The sequence below is a fragment of the Rattus rattus genome, chromosome 6 (assembly GCF_011064425.1).
Source record: "Rattus rattus isolate New Zealand chromosome 6, Rrattus_CSIRO_v1, whole genome shotgun sequence".
Taxonomy (NCBI): Eukaryota; Metazoa; Chordata; class Mammalia; order Rodentia; family Muridae; genus Rattus; species Rattus rattus.
Window position 1 is genome coordinate 82,563,144 of NC_046159.1, and position 20,806 is coordinate 82,583,949.

Genomic DNA, 20,806 nt, shown 5'->3' on the forward strand with positions numbered 1-20,806 from the left:
AAAAGAATCAAAACACAGAGAAGTTAATAACAACAGTAAGTTAGTGATGGTGCTAAATCTCACCTGTTTCTTTGTTATCTGCCCAACTACTCCAGTGTGGCTGCCTTACTGTACACTGACATGCTGAGAACCAAACTCCCTGGTTATCAGGATGCCAGACACTATTTGAATAATTGTTAGGGTTTCAAATCTTGGCCCAGACACAGACAGAACACACCCAGACAACATGGTTCCATGCAGAGAGGTTTAATGAGAGAAGAGTAGAAGAAGAGAGGAAAGGTAACGGCCATGGGCACTTGGGGACTTGGGGATGGGAAAAGGGGCAAGAACAGAGAAAAAGAGTAGGAGAGGGTAAGAGGGGAGTAAGAAAGGAGGAAGAGGAAGAGGAAGAGGAAGAGGAAGGGGCAAGCAGTCCCTTTTATAGTGTCAAGCACAGTTGGCTGTTGCCAGGCAACTGTGGGGCAAAACATAACTGGCTGCTGCCAGGTAGCTGTGGGGATGGAATTTAGGCAGAATACCAACTATAATAGCTATCTGTTTACTACCTAATGTGTTCTCCTAACTGCTATTATAAAGTTCTACTAACTTGGGCTGCTCGAGAATTGCTTGTAGTCACTAATAAAGTTATGGCAGTTATTTCTAAAGAAAATAAAGCTCATTTCCTCTAATTGTTGTCTATAATGGCAGGAATAAAACAAGCTTATGAAAGAATAAGAATCTTTTTATTTGTATATAAAGCCTCCAAAAACCCAGATCTTTTTTTCTTTTTCTCAAGTAAAGAAAAATTGACTTTAGTTTCAGTAAATATTTTTCTTTATTTTCGCAGTTCTGGAATTAATTGTTGTCAATATGTATATGAGATTTATTTGTGTGACAGTTAAAGTACAATTGCACAAATTAAGGGTATTTTTTTTAGCAAATGATATTATACAGATAAGGTTTCTTTCTACTATTACTTGTCTTTTAAAAATTATTGAGTTAAATTTTTATGATTATTTAGTTAAATTTTTATGAACTTTACAAATGCAACTCATAAAATGTATGAGTAAGCTTGAAGGATATTTTCAAGTAATTCATAAGATTATTAAAAGCTATACATTATTAATTCTATCACAAGCATTTTTAATAGAAGAGAAACCTGACCTGATGTCCTTTACAATTTAAGACAGTGGTTCTCAACCTGTGTTTTTTGACTCCTTTGGGGTCTCATATCAGATGTTTAAATTACAATTCATTACAGTTATGAAGTAGCAATGAAATAATTTTATGGTGGGGAGTAACAACATGAGGAGCTGTATTAAAGACTGGCAGCATTGTGAAGGTTGTGACCCATTGCTGTAAGGTAAAATTCTTGTCTACAGATACTGATCCTAGTAATACTGGACAAATGTATGGTCTAAGTATTAAATCAATTAGAAATTTATGAATGATGAAATCACTCCTTTCTTTTATTTGAAGGTTTTACTTTGATAAAAGTGCGAGGGCAGTTTTTAAATATTTTTAATTATTAAATCATATATATTTCTGTGCAAAAATGTTAGAAGTTCCTAAGAAATAAGTAGCGGTATGTGAGTTAGCTGATGAATTCTCAACATAAAAAATGTGAGGGAGCAGCGGCAGAGAAGGGGAGTCGGGCGGGAATTGGAGGCTGTGGTGACCATTGCGCGGCGGTGGGTGGCAGAGACCACCCTGTCCACATGGACAGTCTCTGAAGCCTGGGCTGATGCTCTGAAGCCGGGACGGAGAGGGCGAGCTGCGGCCATTGCAGGAGCAGCAAGGGGTCGCGAGCGCCTGATGGTCGCGGAATCCGGAGTGGAGCCCAGGCTGGGCTGGGCGCTGCAGCCAATTTATGGCCTGGGAAACAGGCGTGTGAGCGTTCGCTTCCTTCTCCATCCTCCGTCCTCCAGGGCCAGCGGCGGAGCCGAGCTTCTCGGAGGCCGGCGCGGGCGATGGATGGGAAGTCGTGTGCGGAGGGGAACCGTTTCATGAAAGCGGCGCCGCCGCCGCTCACAGTCCCTGGTAGGCCCCTGAGGAGTAGAAGCCCAGGCCTTGGGCCTCACCGCCTCACCTCAGCCCGCTTTTGTGTGGGGCCTGGCGGGCGGGGAGCTCCCCTCGCGGACAGTCGAGCCCGAGGCCCGCCACCCTGCAGCTGCTTCCCTCCCGACGCACGGCCCCCATTACCGGAGAGCACCCTGGTGGTGCCTGCCACGGAGCAGGAAGGAGGCTGCGTGGGAGGAGGAACATGGCTGCCTGCAGGAGCAGTGGCAGTGCTGGGGGTGTTTTCCTGAAAGCTTTGACTAGATCAGAATCTAAGATGGATGGAGGCTTTAAAAATAATTGGAGCTTTGACCATGAAGACGAAAGTGAAGAAAAAAGATGCAGATAAAGATGGGGCAAATTTACTCAGTGTAGATATTGAGAATTCTGAAACCTTAAAGGGAAACAAGTTAAACCGAAGGATCTGACACTGTTGCTACTAAAAAAAAAAACTTTGAAAGGCAACCTGATTGGACTTTACATGCTAATTAACAGTAAGAAACTGAGTAAAAATACACAAACTACATACTGCATTGTGTTCTGAAACTGTAGTTCATGGTAGACACTTCCATAATGCCCACGTACAGATGCCAGGTCATCAAAACGGCAGCTCAGAAGTCTAAGAAGATATTTAATGAAGCCGATACATAGTGCTGACCTTACTGAACTGGATTGAACTATACTACTACTGCAGTCAGGACCGAAAAGAAAGAATAACCACCTCATGTCCACAAAGCTGAAAACAACCTTATATTGTTAAGTCATGGCAAAGGTAAAGACCATATAATGAAAAAAAAACAAAAACAAAAAAAACAAAAACCAAAAAACAAAAAAAACCCTGATGATTCGGAATCATGTGTAGAGTTTGAAAATAAGAAATTAAGTACAGCAGAAAAGGCACAGTAGTACTTACCAGCTATTTCCTCTGCCCCCTCTCTCAAAGTAGTGTTTGACCCATTTAGAGGTTTCTGAACAGCGTGAATGTTGCCCCAAACGTGGAAAAGAAAGAGAAAATCAGACCAAAAGCCAAAGTGGTGGTATTGTTTTCATCATGATTTGCAAAGAAATTGCCAACAAACCATAACTTTGAGTGAATCTACTGGACCATTGCTAAGAATGTCAATTCATGAGTACTCTGGAGGACAAATTATAAAACACAGGATTAACAGCTAAGAAATTTTATGGGAACAGTGTGGATAAGATTCCAGTTGATATTTTGCTCACCTATGATGCTAGCAGACATAATTACATACAGACAAATGGGAAAGTCATTATACCTGATGGAAAAACACCTAAAATCACAAACCTGAAAGAACGAAGAACAAGCATGTCAGATTTAAGTGATCCAATCATTTTGTCCAGTGATGATGACGACGAAGACCACAGGACTAAGAGAGAGCCTGCTGACTCAGCATGCTCCTCCCTAGCACCATCTACTGGGAAAGTCCAACTGCAGTAAACGCAAATACATGCAGAGCAGAGCAGGAACCTAGAAGCAATGCAGCAGAGTCCGAATTAAATACCGTTGTCATACCAAGAAAAGCAAGAATGAAGAATCAGCTTGGTAATTCCATCAGCACACTTCTAAAAGGTCGTAAAGTAAACACTTATGGAACTTTAATTCATGCTATGTCTTTAAGTTACCAAAACCAAGTCATTTTAAACTGCTGAAATATAAAAGTTGGGACACTCTTCTGACTGTTGGTAGAGCCTGTAATTTTTTTTCTTTTAGAGTCAATCGAGATACATCTAGATGGACCAGAAAGTGACCCTGTAGAGATTATTTTAAATACCTCTGATCTAACTAAATGTGAATGGTGTAATGTCCATAAATTACCAGTAGTGTTTCTTCAGGCAATCCCAGCAATTTATCAGAAGCTGAGAATGCAGCTGCAGATGAGTAAAAGAAGATAAAGTTTGGAATGGATTGTAAAGGGATAAACAGGATAACAAGTTTAGAAGAATAGTACATTATTTTAATTTTTCAAACTGACCTTGATCATCAGGCAGACATGGTCTTTGAAAGTATCATTATTGACATCGGTATAAGGAATGTTTCCAACTTTTTGCAAAAATTCCTTTTGAAGAAGTCAATAGCAGACTTGTTGCCTGTACAAGAAGCTATGAGGAGAGCATCAAAGGAAACTGTCTGCAAAATGAGAACTAAGCGAAAACTGTGTCCTTTGAATCTAAAATACAATTTAGAATCAAATAAGAACTGCAATTTCTTTTGATGATGAAGTGTTTTGGTGGAGAAAGCCATGCAATCTTCATTGGTGCTGCAGAAACACTGATAGTATATCCACTACCTCCAGCTAAGGGAGGCATTTCTGTTACTAATGAGGACCTGTACTGTCTAAGTGAAGGAGAGTTTTAGAGGATACTATTATTAAGAAAGAAGAAGTTGACCAAATTCATATATTCAGTTCTTTTTCTCTATAAACGCCTTAATCAGAGAGAGAGAGGAGAAATTGTGAGACAATCTGTTGATACAACAAAAACAGCATGGGAGAGTAAAACATGGACCCAACATGTATATATTTTTGAGAAGGATTTTATTTTTGTTCCCCCTTATGAAGCTGCACATTGGTTTTTGGCTATTGTTTGTTTCCCTGGTTTGGAAAAAACAAAATATGAACCTAATCCTCATTGCCATGAAAATGCAGCCATGCAAAAAACTTCACGTGCAGAGGACAGTTATGTTTCTTCTGCCAGTGAGATGGATGCTTGTTCACAGAACTCCGCTGCCAAGCCTGTGATTAAGAAGATGCTAAATAGAAAGCATTGCTTAGCTGTAACTGAGTGTTGCACAGGAAGAAAGTGAGCCTTGTCACTGGAGAAACACATACAGCGTGAAGTGTAGCATGAAAAAAAAAAGCATGCTATAAATGAAAATGAAGAACCAAGTAATAGAGAATCTGCATGCCAGGAAATTTCTGATAGAACTGAAAGTCAGAATGGACTCCAGGATGAATACTTAAATTCTTCACATCACCCAGACGCCTTAAGCAAAATAAGATCAATCAGCAGAAGGTGGAAACCTGCTTGAAGATGAGCTTATTGACTTCTCAGAAGATCAGAATAACCCAGATGATAGCAGTGATGATGGACTCCTTGCTGACGAAAACTACAATTCAGAAATAGGACAGTGGCATTTAAAGCCTACTGTCTGTAAACAAACCTGTATCCTACTTATGGACTCACTCAGAGGCCCTTCTCTGTCAAATGTTGTCAAAATTCTAAAAGTATGTAGAAGTGGAATGGGAGGTTTAAAAGGGAAGAAAAGAAGTTTTTCCAAAGATGTTATAAGAGGGCCCAATCCAAAAGTTCCACAACAGAATAACTTCAGTGACTGTGGTGTGTATGTACTTCAGGATGTAGAGAGAAAATGTTGTGAATTGCTGATTTTTTTTAAATACTTTAAAAAGATATATATGAGCATTTTGCCTGCATGCATGTCTGTATACCACATGTATGCAGTGCTGGAGGAGGCCAAAAGATGGTATCATATCCCCTCAACCTGAAGTTACAGTTGATTATTTCATAAATTGATAACAACCATGGTCTGGTAAAGGGAAGGTTTTTACTGGGAGGTTGGGGGAGCAAAGGGATCAGGAAGAGTCCAGAACACAGAAAGTAAACTGAACAGAGCCAGGGTTATCTGCAAGAAAAGGGAGGATAGTCAAGGGCAGAGAGTAGAGAAAGCATAGTGGGAGAGTTGAGAGCAGATAAGAGAGAGAGAGATGGGGACAACAGCAAGAATGGATGAGTTATAAGAAAAATGAGCAGCTAGGGGGAAGAAGCCTTTGAGCTGGTGGACAGGGGAGGATGTGAGAAGGGTTACAATGGACTTTCAAATATGTGGCAGGGATTTATGATATGGAGGGAGCCTGAACAGCAACTTGTGCTCTGATATGCTGACAAGCATTATGGGTAGCCACATGTCCCTTCTGCCAGAAGGTAAGGGAATGACACCTTTGGTAGAGAGGAACCAGATTCCCGAGTTCTTGAGCTATGCTGGCTCTTATATAATCATCAGAAATCCTACAGTCCAGCTTGAACTCAATGGGCACCTTTTGTAGTTTGGGGAATTGGAGTTTCCTTTGAGCCTACCAGTTGTGAGCCACCATATAGATACTAGCATTCAAATCTAGGTCCTCTGCAAGAGAAGCCCGTGTTCTCAACAGCTGAGCTATCTCTCCTGCCTGAAAGTGTTGATTATGGGTGAATAGGCAATATGTTGTCACTAAATAGGACTAGATACTCTGATTCAGCATTGGTCCTATAGTGTCCATAGAAAACAGTACTGTGCTGCACACTTCAAATGGCCAGACAACAGGAATGTGAAGGCTTTCAGTATATAGACATGAAAAGTGTTAGCGATGGTGAATATGCTTATCTCAAATAATGTGCACCATGAATATGTCAAAACAATTGCTGCATTAATACACGCAAGCTTCCCTTTTATGTTTCAATTTAAAAACTGTTTTTAGTTTTCTTTCTTCAGATGTCTTTTATTATCTTGCCAGATACTTAGATGGCCAAAAGATCACTTAAATGTTCATTGGACTCAGATTGAATCCTAACAAATATTCTAAAATGGTAGCTGATCACACAACAAAACAAGAAAAAGAAAATAACCTACATACATAGACCCTTGTTTCTATCCCCTGAGTAAAGGAAAATCTCACTATACTTCTCCAGAGGTCATCTCTGGAATTTGAGGCCTCACTAAACATCTTCCAACTCTCCTTGATTTGGGAAAGTTCTCTTTGTAAAAAAGAGGGAACTGGCCTACCATGGGCCCTAGAACTGCATCAGCCTGACCTGGCTTGAAACTAACAGATTGAGTGGCAGTTGCCTTCTGCTACAAAGCTCCAGGTGTCCTGCCCCCAGAGCACCTTGGTGGGACTCAGCAGCCAGCTCCTGTCTGCTCTCCATTCTGCTGACTAGCCGGTGGCACTCACTAGGTCATTGCTGTAGCTCCCACTGAGCTCAGGCTGCACCTGTCTTCCACAGTCTGTACTGTGACTCCTTAGGCAGGAACTAAGCCTTGGATCTTTGCTTTTTCACAGAAATATCTGACAAAGAAATCTGAGACGCTCTTATCCCCAGGGTCCCCCACCTCCAGAAACATTCCACAATATGTTCATCTTTAGAACTGAGATGGATACATGTGCTGCCAGCTCCAACAACTGCTGCAGTCTACCCAATGCCATGTGTATACTAGTGACAGCTATAGGATACTGGTAGGCAAAATGATTAGAAGGAATGAAGAGCAATAGAGGGTCTGGAGAGGTAGCTAAGCAGTAAAGAGAGTGTACACTGCTCTTGATGAGGACCTCAGTTCCATGTCAGGCACCTCAGTGTTCCTGTTACCCCAGCTCCAGGGATCTGACATCCATGGCCTCACGTGCAGCCCCTACACACACATACTCATGCATACACATGCATCACAAGAAAAGGCAATCATAAAAAAGAAACACAAGTTCAAATGTTACTTTTTTCATGTGTCCTCATTTATCTTTGTAAATAATAAAAAAATCCAATAAAAATACCAAGTATGATAAAAAATGTATCTGCATCTTAATAAAAGAAATAAACAGACTCTGAGAGATGGTAACACATTTTGAACTGTGACCCACACGGGTTGTATATATAAATAACAGTGCATATTTAAAGTAGAAAATTTCCAATGGATTTAATTATAGTAGTTTAATTATTATTAAATATATAAGTGTTAACTTAATCCTAAATTAATATACTTGGGAAATATATATAATTCAAAAATCTTACATTCTTTCTCCTTTGTGAACTTGAGTTACTACACATCTACACAATAACCAAAGTATACCTGATTGGTCATCTATTTTTGTCTTAATCCTAACATTGTAGTAATTATATCTGTAAATCTTTAAAAAGCTACAAAAATATCCACAAGAGCAATGAAATTATTTCTTTCTCCTGTCTCCCTGATGTATCTATTAGCTGCTGAACCATCTGAGATAGTAAGTTAATGTAGAATTCTTCATTCTTTGGATGTCACCCAGCCTGGAAGCTCTGATCCTGTGCTGGTTTGAATATGCTTGACCCAGGGAGTGGCCCTACTAGGAGGTATGGCCTTCTTGGAGAAGCATGTAACTGTGGGGGTGAGAAAGGAGAGCGTCATCCCAGCTGCCTGAGAATGCCAGTCTTCTCCTGTTTGCCTTCAGAATAAAATGTAAAACTCTTAGATCCTCCAGTGCTATGCCTGCCTGGATGCTGCCAGGCTACCTGCCTTGATGATAATGGTCTGAACCAGCAAGCCAGTTCCAGTTAAATGTTGTCCTTTGTCGTAGTTGTCTTCGTCATAGTGTTTGTTCACAACAGTAAAATCCTAACTAAGACAAAAGTTCGTGCCAGGGACTAGGATGTTGCTCTGATTAGCTCAGTTGACCATGTTTTTGTTTGGAGAAATGTAAATTTGGGGACTTTGGATTTGAAAAATGGTGGAATGTTTCAAGTGGAGCCTAATAAGCTATCCTAGTAGAAATGTGGAAGATATTTGTGCTGAGGGGGATTTGAACTGTGGAAGCTTGGCTTCAGAGGAGAATTCAATACAAGAGACTGTACTTGTAATATTTTGGTCAAGAATATGGCTACTTTTTGGCCTTATCTGATAGTCTACCTGAGTCTAAGATGAGGCAATTTCAATTAATTGCATTGACAAAGAAAGTCTCAGAAAAGCCCAGACTTAGTCCTCTGGTTTAGTCTCATGAAGGACATTTTGATCAAGCTTAGCAAGCTCTGAAGAAAAGTAAAAAAAATCTACGGGCACCAGGAAATAAAATAGACTTGAATACCATGTTCAAAGAGATAAACAGATTGAGGGAGTGGTGACCTTTGGGCAAAATCCCACCCAGCAAAGTTTATTTTTCATGTGTTTGCAGTTGAACAAGAAATAGTTATATCATGTTAGGCATTATTACCTGGTTATTGTTTTCATTTGGACTTTTAATCTGAAATGAACTACAGTCCAGAAATGAAGGGGAGACTTGTGATCTAAATCTTGAGGCTGAAAGATACAGGCTTTTCATTCAGATCATGAAGAATTGTGGCCATGAAAAGTTTAGACCCAGGCATGGTGGTACACATCAGGAGACAGAGGTAAGCAGGTCTCCGAGTTCAAGGCCAACCTAGTACAGAGCAAGCTCCAAATAAATAAAGCTTAGGTACAGGCATAGTGATACAAGCCTTTAATCCCAGCTTTCAGAAAACAAGGCCATGCAGATCTCTGAGTTCAAGATCAATCTATACAGCAAGTTCCAAGAGAGCCAAACATAGGCTGTGAAGGAGTTGAAGACAGAAAGCTGGTGATAATGTAACAGAACAAGTGTAGACCATGTTCTAGCCCCACCAATCAGCAGAACATGGCAGCTTCAGCCATGTGACTCTGGCTTTAGAATCAAGAATAGACTACTGGTACTACTGGGACAATTGATGCTGATTAGCTTGAGCCAAGAAAGGAGTGGCAATTAGGGGCAGACAGTATCATTGGGATGAAATCTGGGAAGCAATTTTCTGAGAGCACAAAGAAGCTGTATTCCAGAGAGAGCCAAGATAGGACCTTGGGCTGCATCTAGACTTGGTAATATGTAAGAATTATCCAGATGGTACTGGTTTTGAAGGCATGAAGTGGTCATGGAGAACAGCTGAGAGGCTTGGTACTGTGAGAGACCAGGAAAGTACATTGGTGAAGGTACAGCCTCAGTTGCAATTGGCAGCCCAGAAGGGGCCATGTAAAAACGTTGAGGCTTGGCACCGTAAAGGTTATCTATAATAGGCTTTCGGTGAAGCCTTGAAGCCAGAAGACCTCAGCCTACTGGAAACCCCAGTATTGTGGCGTGACCAACCAAAACAACAGCAGCAGTCCAATGGAGTAAATCTGGGAACTACAGAGGGCAGAGTTGGAGAAATAACCCAAGCACTTTGAAGGAGCTCAGATCATGTGTAGACCCTAGACACTGGACCAAAAAGCTGTGAAGTTTAAGTTGCCTTGAATTCCCCAAGATGTCAGAGATGTCAGAGCTGTAAGGAAAAGTTTCCAAGGAAAGTTGCTAACAGGGAGTAGAAGCAGCCCAAGAGTCCAGTTTTTTACTCCTGAATGCCAATTCTGCCAATAGCAGTTAACAAACATAAAAGTTGAAGATCTGAAGAGCACTTTAACATCAGACATGGTGACAAGGAATTTGGAGTTTGCCTAGCTGATTTTCTCTTTCCTATTTTGGTCCAGTATTTCCTTACCATTATGTTTTGGAATGGTACTATATATCTTGTGATGTTGGAGGTATGTTATCTGCTTTTTGATTTTGATTTTATAGGAGATTGATTACAGTTAAGTGACTGGATGAACCTAGAAGAGACTTTGAACTTTGGACTTTCAACATTGTTGAGACTGCTGTAAACTGTTGTTGACTTTTTGAAGTTGGACTAAATGTATTTCTAATTATGTCATGGCTAGGTATGGCCCCCAACAGACTCCTATGTTTGAACAAGCATATAGGGGTAGGGAGTGGTTTGAATATTCTTGACCCAGGAAGTGGCACTATTAGGAGGAGTGGCCTTGGAGAAAGCCAAGTGTCACCATGGGGGTAGGAAAAAAGAGCTTCCTCCTAGCTGCCTGAAGAAGCCAGTCTTCAGCTGTTTGCCTTCAGAACAAGATGTAAAATTCTCAGCTCCTCCAACACCATGCCTGCCTGGATGCTGCCATACTTCCTGCCTTGATAATAATGGACTGTACCTCTGAACCTGTAAGCCAGCTCAAATTAAATGTTGTCCTTGATAAGAGTTGCATTGGTCACGATGTCCTTTCACAGCAATGGAAACCCTTACTAAGACAGATCCTTATGTAAGATCCAAGGACAACTAAACCCATAGGTATGTTCCAGATGAGCTAAGCTATATTAAGCAGGTAGAAAACTTGTCTATGTTAGCTCAAACAAACCCATGGATCCTGGCCAAGCAGGCAGATGACTAGTTCATGTGCTCTCAACCCTTACTTTATAAGCTCCTCCAGGATCAACCTGGCCCTCTTTGTTCTCTAGAGAGAGGGGAGGCAATTATTTTTTTCATTCCCTTCTGTATACACTAATTCTTGATGTATCTCATCTTCTGGCAAATGATTGTTCTCAATGGTATCCACAGAGATAAAACTGATAAAAGAAGACTTTGATGGTGATCATATTTGAACCTTGAGATTGGTTATCTTCCAACATCCTTCCTGGACTTTCTTTCATTTTTTAAAAAACTTAAATATAATTACACTATCTGCCCCAACTACCCCTTCTTCCCTCTAAACCCTCCCAAGTACTCTACCTTGCTCCCTCTTTTCCTTTGTTATCATTACCTCTAGTTAGCATTTCCTCTAGACTCACATATAAGAAGACTCTCTTTCCTTTCTCCATCCTTTCCCTTTTCCCTCTCCTCCTCCCCTTCCCTCCCTCCTTTCCTCCCTCCCTCTCTTTCTCCCCAACACGTCACTGGCCAGCCTTTTCCTCTTCCCTTCTTTCTCTCTCCTTTATCTTTCTGTCTTTATCTATCACCCTTTCTCTCCCTCTATCCCCTTCTCTGAGTCCCAATAAAGTTTCTTTTAAACTAAGCCTATCATTTGGCTGATTTCTCAGAGGGAATGCTTTGGCATGGGCCCACCCATGCTCTCCCTTCTACCACACCACGCAAAAACGGACATTTACAACTATGTTTTATGGCTCATCAATTGCCAACCAGCCCACCCACTAACAGCAATAAGGTAAACTTTTCGGTCTTTTTAGCATCTCCAGGAATTTGTAGAATTGACCTTTCAGTGTCCATCACTCCTCCGTTGCTCTCACAAGCAGAGATACTTCCAGCCACAGCCCTTAAGGCAGATGTGAATTCCACCCATTCCACCTATCCTCATAGCACTTCCTGGGCCATTGTGACCCTGCCTGCCCTTTTCACCTGGCCTTTTCCCACCAGCTGCAGAGCAGCAACCTTGCAGTTCCTTAGGCCCTCTGGAGCCATTTTCCTTCTTCTTGATACCCTCCTCTTCAAGTCGTCTCCATGGATGGAACTCCTCCCTGGAGCTCAGCTCTCCACCTCTGCCTTCCTGAAAGTCCTAGTACCAGGCACAGGACCCCAGCCTTGACAGACTATGCTCTGACCCCGTTGAGTTGTGTCCATGTTTTTGTACTTTCTAGATCTGGAGACAACTCAACTCAGCTGGAGTGACTCTCCATGTCCCCTTTCTCATCCACAGGGATGACCCCCTCATGGGATGCCTCTTAAAAAAAAAAAACTTAAATCCATTCATCTTTCCAATCAAAATTCGGTAAATAATACTAGTGATCAAGAAATAAAAAACAAGTCTCTATTTCTCTTTTCTCTAAGCCCTGTTTCTTCTGGCCTTGTCTTAATCAAACTACCCCTGAAATGTATGGATCATTTCTTTGTGTTTTGATTCTAAATTCTACTGAGATTCATTCCCTCCACATTGTACTGGCTCCCAGGCTGCCCATGTGGACCTGCTCACCCCCCGTACCTATCCTTCACTATAGCTTGGATGCACCTCTGCTCTAGCCCTCTCACTGGTTGGCTGCATGGCTGCAGGCCCTGGAGCTCTCCACTAATTTTCTCCAGATTTTATTTATTTCTAAATTCTCACTGCTACAAATGATCTAAACAACTTCTATACTTAGCTTACTCTGACTACTCTTAAACTGCTATATCCCAAATGTCTTTTTTCCTTAATTTTTCTCCATTGTGCCCTTATTTTTTTTTAAAGTTTTTGTTATAGAATATGTTATAAAACTTCTTAGTCCTAATTATGTGTTTATTATTAAAATCTCCTTTTAGACTAAGAAAGTAACACAGCTCGTATTTTAAATTAATATAAATTTTTGTATGGTGATAAAAATTCAAAGCTATATTTATTTCTACAACACACTATGAATACAGTCCAACCCTGATTTAAAATGCTTTTATATGATGATTAAATTTCAAAATCATTGAGGTCCATTTCGATTAACAAAAGCTAATTTAAAATGTATGTCTAGCTATTTGTCTCTTTGTTAGCACATATCCAATGCATGCTTGTATAAATGAATGTTGTTCCTTTTAGATTTTATTTAAACATATAAACTTAAAATTATTTCATACTGATCTATTGATATTTCACACTGTTTTAAAAATATTGCTCCCCCTTTTCAAACTTACACATGTTTTTAAAGTCCAGGACTAAAATAGTAATCAAAAATCTATGCTCAGGTAATCTCAAATCACTTGAAATTTTATTATGGGATGTTAACAACACATGACTGGTTGCTGTCTTTCCTAAGGGATGGAAAAGGTGAAACTATAGCCCCACTGCCATCTTCCTAGAGAGCAGTCATATGACTGTCAGCCATCTTTGTTGTGGGAAGTCATCCCTTCACTGCCATTTGCTTGAGAGCAACAACAGGTGACCTGAGCAGACCAAAAACATCAGGTTGTCAAAGATACTTTTAAATTGAAATAGATTTTTTAACAAATTTATCTCTTTTGTAAAGATTTTTATAAGCTTTAGGAAAATCACTCAAATCTATCTTTTATGGATCAAATGGACTCCATCCAGATAAGTACCCCTGTCAATCAATAGCACAATTCCCTACCTGTTGTCTATTCCACAGGGTGGGAATCCTACCTGATTCCCTGGTTTGGGGACTCACCTCCTCTAACCACCAATGCTATGGGGCTAAGGGTTACAAATTTCCAAACCTACTTAATTGCATTTTCTGCCTCTAATATGTATATGTGTTTCAGCATCTTGCCAAGTTCAGGTGTTTACTTGAAATATGTATCCAGGACAGCTCCAGAGAAGCAACTCACAGGTTCTTTGGTCTTCTTTCACAAACGCTTCTACTCTCAGATGATCCCACAGACTGTGGACATCAATGAAGCTCTTCCAAGACTTGACCAGCATCCCTATCCCAATTTTCTTAGGTTTCCAGAAGGCACAAAGTCAACAGGACATAGTTAAAGAACCTGAAGACTCTATTTCTGTCTTACCATCACCTCTTTCTAATTCCTCATTTTTTTCTAGTTCCTCATTTTTAATTAAACCAAAATGGAGGAATATTTCATTTCCTCTAGGCTCTACCCAACAGTTACCTAGCAAAATTCAGATATGAACTTGACTGGCATGTAAAAGAAGGCTCTCTCTCTCTCTCTCCATACTCTCTACCTCTCTTTCTCTCTCCTATTTGTCCCTGGCCATCCTCTTGCCTTCTTTCTCTCCTCCCTCTATCCATCTTTGCTCCCCTTTCTCTGTCTCTATCTCTTTCTCCAGATCCCAATAAACTCTCTTTTATACTAATACTCTTTTTCTCTGCAGTCATTTACTGCCCATTGTTCTTTGTTTAGGGGGGGATCCCTATGACACTTCCCTCTTCCTTGTTAGCATGGCTATCGGTATTATATGTTTTTGGGCTTATTTAAGCAGCCATATTGTGAAAGTCCTGAGTGAAGCTTCCCTCTCATTCCCAGAAGACAAACCTCACAGCAGATTTCCTAGTCCTTAGGCTCTTTCAATCATTCTGCCTCCATCTTCTATTATATTCCCTGAGCTGAGCCTTAGGTGTAGAAGTTGAATTGGGGATGGACACCCCACAATCAGTTGTTCTCTATATTTTGATCACTTGGGTTTTCTTCAACAGTATCTATTTATTGCAAAGAGATGTTTCTTTGATGAAAAATGATTGTTATACTTAGCTGTGGGTATGAAGATAGATGTTTAGAATTCTGTTTGTTTGATAGAAATTATGTTTGTTTTATAAAGTAGTGGAAGTTTCTCCTCCAAAACCCATTCCCTCATCATCTCCAAGAACCAGGCATGATTTCTCCTCTTTGTGAGAAACTTTTCTCAAGCACAACTTGTGATTTCAAGCCCAAGGATATGTAAATTTTTCTTATCTGGTCTTCTGGAAGCCTTTCCCCTCCCACTCTTACCAGGGTCACCTCCTACCTAGCAAACACCTACTTCTGGTCTTGTCCACTCCTGTATCACCTAATAAGCCTCATATTTCATCAGTGAATGACAATCATCATTGCCTAAACAGTTTCTGTTTTTCATACATTCAAATGTCATTAAAGATCACTTGATAGTTTGACATTGATAAGCCTCTTTATATAATATTTTTAATTTATTGTATGATTTAGAGATATTTTAAGTTATCCTATGATAAAAGAATTGCTAGCCCCATTAAGAGAATTTTAAATTAGAGTGAATTGTTCTTAGTCCATCAAAAAGGCAGAGCCAGGGTTCAAAGAATATATTTTCAAGTCCAATTCCCACATCTCTACTCATAAAGATTAAGAAACAAAATAAATGTCACCAGTTCCCTTTGTTCAAGCTCATTAATATATCCTCAAAAGAGTCCTCAGACCCTTAATCAGATGTTATACAGTCTAATACTAATCACAATTCCAGATCACCAGTTTTCAAAATTTGGGGGGGGGGTAAGAAACAACATTTTAAAATTGCTGAGACAAATAAGGGATGTAATTAACAGATTCAAAGTAAAATATATAATAGTCACAGAGATTAGTCTAACAAACTGAAAAAAAATCCTAGCTAAATAGGACTGCATAGATGTACAAGTCTTTTTATTCTAATATCTAATTTGATGTTCACAAATACCAAAAACATCATTCTGCTACTCTTATGGGTTCTAAAGGAGAAGAACTAGCAGCTATGTGTCTCATCTGTATTCTTTTTATTTCTTGAAGTTAACATTCATATTAAAGAGATTAATTGTTTCTTCTTTAGAAAATAATTGACTTTGCCAAGTTAAATTTAGAAAAATATTCTGGGTTCTAATGGAAAAGAGTACTACAGCATGAATTCATTTTTCTGAATCTTATAAAAAGGCAAACAAGGAAAATATTTTACTCTGGAAAATATCCTAAGGCAAATTTTAAATACAAAGGAATAATGGCTCTAAAATTTGAGACTGGGTTTTCCTCCAGGAAGTAAAAGGGGGGGGGTAAGCAAATAATCCAGTCTACAATGGGCAAAGGACCTGAGTAGTATTCAATCAAGGAACATATGCCAATAAAGTATTAACATGTTTAATATAAAATAGCAAAGTGCATCTAGGGTAATTCGAGCATTTAGGCTAATAATCCACTTATCAATGAGTGCATATCATATGTGTTTTTCTGTGATTGGGTTACCTCACTCAGGATGATATTTTCCAGTTCCATCCATTTGCCTATGAATTTCATAAAGTCATTGTTTTTGATAGCTGAGTAGTATTAGATACAAAGAACACATGAAACTCAAGAAGGATGACCAAAATGTGGATGCTTCACTTCTTCTTTAAAAGGGGAACAAGAACACTCTTCGGAGGGGATAGGGAAGCAAAGTTTAGAACAGAGGTTGAAGGAATGCCCATTTAGAGCCTGCTCCACATGTGGCCCATACTTATACAGCCACCAAACTAGATAAGATGGAGGAAGCAAAGAAGTGCAGGCTGACAAGAACCGGATGTAGATCTCTCCTGAGAGACACAGCCAGAATATGGCAAATACATTGGCGAATGCCAGCAGCAAATCACTGAACTGAGAATGAGACCCCCGTTGAAGGAATCAGAGAAAGGACTGAAAGAGCTGAAGGGGCTTGAGACCCCATATGAACAACAATGCCAACCAACTAAACCACTACCCATGGACTGCCCCTGGGCTCCAACTGCATAGGTAGTAATGAATAACCTAGTAAGGGCACCAGTGGAAGGGGAAGCCCTTGGTCCTGCCAAGGCTGGACTCCCAGTGAACGGAATTGTTGGGGGAGGGCGGGGGGGATGGGGAGGGGAACACCCATAAAGAAGGGGAGGGGGTGGGGTTAGGGGGATGTTGGCCTGGAAACCAGGAAAGGGAATAACATTCGAAATGTAAATAAGAGATACCCAATTTAATAAAGATGGAAAAAAAGAGCAAAGTGCAGATCAAAGCCACATTGAGATACCATAACTATACAAGATGGTGGCTGTAAATCCAAAAATTAAAACATTTACTTAAGCTGTTGATAAACCTAAAGCACATACATTTTTTAGTGAGACCGCATTATACTCATATTCTTTATGGACAGACTACCCTATGATGTCTGCTGTCTTGGCCAATATTCTGTTCCTGGGAAGAACCACCATGATCCCAGAAACTCTTATAAAGAAAAGCATTTAATTGGGGCTAGCTTATAGTTTCAGAGGCCATTATTAGCATTGCAGGAAGCATGGCCAATGCAGGCATACATGGTGCTGGAGGAGCTGAGAGTTCTACATCTAGATTCATAGGCAGCAAGGAGGAGAAATGTCGTGGGTTGAGCATTTGAAGTCCCAAAGCTTATCTAGAGACAAATTTCCTCCAACAAGGCCACAGGTACTCCAACAAAGCCACACCCCCTAATCCCTGTCATGTAGTATTAATCCCTAAAGACCAAACATCCAAATATATAAGCTTATGATTTCAACCACCACATTCCACTCCCTGTCCTCCAAAAGATTGTGTCTATATCATAATGCTAAAATGCATTAGTACAAAAGTTTCAAAAGTCCCCAATAATCTATTACAGTCCCAACACTGTCTAAAAGTCTAAAGTTCAAAGTTTCTTCTGAAACTCATGACAATCTCTTAATTGTAATTCTCTGTAAATTAAAAGAAAATAGATAACATACTTCTAATATACAATGTCACAGAATATGCATTAGACTTCCAAGGAGGATGAACAGAAACATAGTAAGGAAATGCTGGACCAAAGCAAAAGCTAAAATCATAAGGGCAAACTCCAACCTCTGCCTCTCCATGTCTGAAGTCAAAGTGTTCTTTGGATCTTCAACGCCTTTGAGATTTATTGACTACAAAACACTTCTCTCTCATGGCCTGATTCCATTTATAGTTAGTAGGTCTCCTTGACAGGTATCTTACAACTCTAGCATCTCCAACATCTTGGATTATCAAAGGCAATCAGGGCTTCACCTTCCCAGTGTCACAATGGCCTTTCTGGTCCTCAATACAAGGACATCTCTGACACAGACCTGGCCACAGCCTGAGCAGCTTTCCTCAGCTGCACAGGAAATCATGGTACCCCTTTCTTCTCTCCTTATTTCTAAAGCCCAAATCGCCCACATTGCTGAAGCTGCCACATTTTTCTGCTTTCTGTGACTGGAACATGACCCAATCATTGCTAGTTTTGATAGTTTCTTTTACTGCCTAAACTTAGTTGACCTGAAACTTGGCTCTGCATTCAGGATGCTGAAATTAAAAATGCGTACCACCATGCCAACCCTACCCTTTTCAATTCCCTTTCACAAGTTGCAAGCTTAGTTGGGAGGAGTCTTGCTGTGAGGTCATCAGTCATTCTATTCCAATTAGGATTAGGCTTTTTTCTCTAACCTTTTTTTATTTTTTTTAAACTTCCTTGAGCACTGGACTTCATTCAATTATATTTCCTGGCACTCCTTTTCTCTCAAACTGTACAGGTTAGACTTTTTCTTGGTCAGATTGTTCCTTTTCATTATAGATCTTAATAAAAATCACCACTATTATCAAATGATAGAGTCAGTACTAGAATGCCCTGAAATCTCTTCTGCCAATGCCATTAATCCAAAACTCTTCAACTTAGCCTCAGGAAGAACTTTCCGACAGCCACTTTTTTATTTAATTTTACTTTATTTATTTATTTATTTATTTATTTATTTATTTCCCAAAGTGGTCTCCAGGCCACATACTAATATTCTTTCTCTCTGAAACTTCTTGAGTTTTGCTCCCACAGTTAGACCATCCTCAGCATGACTGTCCTCCATGCTCCTACTGGTATATCCTATTAGTCCCCATTGAATTGTCCAATTGTTTATCTAATCCAAAATCCCAAAGTGTTCCACATTTCTCAAAAAAATACAAAAATAACCAAAAACAAAAACAAAAAACAAAAAACCAGCATACTCAGTCCTATCCCAGCAATAAACCACTCCTGGCATCAACTTCTCTCTTAGGGTTTCTTTTCCTGTGAAGAGATACTGTGGCCACAGAAACTCTTACAAATGAAAGCATTTGATTACGGCTAGTTTACAGTTTCAAACATTTAGCCCATTATAAACATTCTGCAAAGAATAGCAGGAACCTTGGTGGCATACAGGCAGACATGACGCTGAAGGAGCTGACAGCTATAAATCTGAATTCACAGGCAGTAGGAATAAAGAGAAAACATGGGTTGTAGCGTGAGCATTTGAAATCCCAAAGCCAGCTCCAAGTGACACATTTCCTCCTGTAAACATTATTTTTAAACGTTATTTAATAACTCTATTAGTTATTAATATGATTCAACTAGCTCTCCAATAATTGAAATAGAGTCCTATGGATCTTTAAATTAGCTTTAGCACAATTACTAGGTGAATTACCCTGATCTATTTTTCTATATGTTAGACTGTTAATTCCCTTGCTGTGTTCCCCAAGTACTTGCTGTTTGAATCTTACCCAGGTTATTTTTGCCCCATCAGTCTGTCCTCATGAGGCATTTGACTTGGTCACATGCACTTGGTCCATAACATCTGATGAAGACTTCCTGTTCCTCCATCTTCTTTCTCTTTCTCCCTCCTTCTCCTGGTTTTTTTCTTCTTCCTCCTCTTCTTCTCTTCTTGGACCCTACCAGCAATCCCCAGCCCAGTAACTAAAATCCTACCTACCTCTATTCTCCCTAGTAAGTGACTATAGCCACTTGTACTTAACCAAAAGTTTTAAATTGGGGAGCAAGATTTACACAACAAAGGCTGGTGTAAATGAGTGTCTACTTGTTGGACAGAACCAGATCTTGGGGTTTAGAAGTTTAGAAGCATTTGTATATACAGCACCAAACCAACCCCAATCATCCTTCAAAAAGGCCTTAACTACTCCAACAAAGACACAGCTCTTAATTCTTGTCAAGTAGTTATTCCCTCATGACCAAGCAGCCATTCTTATTCAAACCTCCACATCTGCTCTTCAGAGTCTGCCCAAGAAAAGTAAAATAATACATGAATAAGCATAAATATATACACACATAAATATTTATGAGAACATGACTCACTATGGCTTAAAAAAATCCTGAAGTTGACTCAAATATTCATCAACTGGTGAATAGATTTGAAAAGTGTAATGTAACCATAAAACAGATCTTAGGTAAGCACAAAGAGTAAAGTACTGATAGGTGCTCACATAAATGAACCTCCTAAAAGTAGTTCCAGCAGTGCTTATAGAGAAACATACTTCTACCCCAATTTCAACACTGCAGAATGTTCACATATATCAGAACACCAAACATTCCCATAAATGTGTAGCTTGATCTGAGAACTTAAAAATTAAAATATTGTGTTCCATTAATGTAGATAGGCACAGTATACCTACTATACGATTCAGTTATATGAAATGTCCTAGAAAGACAAGACAGCAGCAGTTGAGTGCCTATCACTAAAATCAGGAAGATGGAGTGACTGGGGATAGGCACAAAGTTCTTAAAGTGATGAACACGGGCCATGACTGTACAACTCTGTAGGTATGGTATGTTGAATTTTCAGAATGTACATCTTAAACAGTGAGTAGAAAGTCTATAAAGTTATTTTTAAGGAGGGTGTGGTGATTGGAATTAGAATAACTCATATAGTTAGATACTTGGTCCCCAGTTGGTAGAACCATCTGGGAAGGATTAGGAGGTGTGGCCTTGTTGGAAGAAGTGGAGGAAGTGGGA

At 39.8% G+C, this 20,806-nt stretch overlaps 1 pseudogene; it reads left to right on the forward strand.

The window, feature by feature from the left end:
- The first annotated feature begins 288 nt into the window (after nucleotides 1–288).
- On the forward strand, nucleotides 289–6,990 carry LOC116904360 (annotated as a pseudogene).
- Nucleotides 6,991–20,806: the final 13,816 nt, after the last annotated feature.